Consider the following 1,770-nt stretch of genomic DNA (forward strand, 5'->3'; position numbering starts at 1 on the left):
CCCCCTAATGGACACAACTCTAATGCTAGTCAATATTACTTATTTATTTCCTAAGTTAAATAAAAATCGTTAACATTCAATCATAGCCATGGTCACTCTGTGTGTGTCTTGTGTGAGTTAAATGTTTACAAGCAAAAAATCTTACTATAAAATTATGAGATACATGTATTAATTTTTGCCCTTTAAGTTTCTAAAACAAGGGTTTCAATACCCCTTAAGATAGTAAACCAAAGGGTGAAGGAACCTCTTAAGTTGGCCTGAAAAGGGGAGCCCTGTTTACACTGCAATCCATTGAAGAAGGAAACTGATGCTAGAAGAAATTTTGTGCAAAATGTTAAGTTTAATAATTGATGTGATCAGTGCCTAAAAAAACAACAACCCCACAGAAGAAAGCAACGCAGCAGTCTGATTGGAACGTTTAATCATACATTGTTCATTGTTCGTTATGTCCCACCCTTATTTCACCTGGATACATGGACTATACTGCAAAGAAACATAAAACCGTCTTGGTAAGTAGGCCCCTACTCATTTATAAGGCATGAGTGGCGGTGGGTAGTGAAGGGCTCACGGGCTTGAGCCCCCCTCCCCACACCCCAAGTCTATCCCAAGGCAAATGAAAATAATGAAATAAGCAGTTGAAACTGTCTGATCGCCCGTAATGAACACAGAGTGATAAACTTGGCGGCTTGCTCGTTTATCCAATCACTGTTGTCGCGGCTTACAACTATAGTAACCTAACAGCCAATCAAATGTCTTTAGGGCTCAGCAATCAACCAGCCCGTTCCCACGGTCCCTCCTTAATGAAACCCCTCTTGTAAAAAGATAGAAGACTGGAAAAAATAACACTGCACAGAGGGCTCACGCACTCCTAGCCCTGGCAATGGGTTGAAAGTTTACGACACACTTTCACCCACTGACACAGTTACCTATGCGTCCATTGGGCCTTTGTTAGGCGCGTTTTATTTTCCTCAACAACAGAACCCAATCCACCTCATAGACGGTATGTGTTTTCGAGTGCTGTGTGTTTGTGCCGCTGAGATTTAAAAGTTATTAATTACATAAAACCACTTTGGAGGCAACTTTTTCATCAGATAAAAACTATGTAGAGAAAGTTGGCTTCGTCCCCACCACCCAGAAGAATTTAATGTAGAAAAAAGAGATGGAAGACAAAGGTGACTCTTTTCGTTTGAATGGTTCTCAAAATGGCGTGGCTTGCCGTGAGTATAGAAAAATCATCACTGTGTTGTTCTTATTGTTTGCTCTTTGGTGGTAAAGAAGTGAAAGAAACCTAAGCCCCACCCAAATTTTGGTCCACCCACCGCCACTGAAGGCTTGTATGGTAAATAGATCTAGTCATGTCTTGTTTAGATTGTTTTATATGGACGTTCATTTCGATTTTTTTTCTAAATTACATAACAGATTTAATAGTAATAGGGCTAAGTAGTAAATAAATAATTATTAAGCTCTTTATTTTTATGTCACTTAGGACTAAATATTGTAATTACCTTAGGAAACAATGCTCAGAGACTGAATATGGAGTCGACTGGATAAATAGACGTTAATACTTAAATGATATAGTAGGCACCCAGTCCGAGACCCAGCCGCACGCTGAGAAGGCCTGTAGTAAAGTACGCTATGAGTGTGACCCAATTTTGCCCTATGCTCGGCTGTCCGACACTTGTGGCCACTACCTACTACCTAACTAAACCGTTCAATTAACAAAATCTAAATTGTGTTGGCTTTTTGTTTGCTTTGTTGTTGTTTTTAAGG

The sequence above is a fragment of the Aplysia californica genome, unplaced genomic scaffold (assembly GCF_000002075.1).
Source record: "Aplysia californica isolate F4 #8 unplaced genomic scaffold, AplCal3.0 scaffold00375, whole genome shotgun sequence".
NCBI classification, from domain to species: domain Eukaryota; kingdom Metazoa; phylum Mollusca; class Gastropoda; order Aplysiida; family Aplysiidae; genus Aplysia; species Aplysia californica.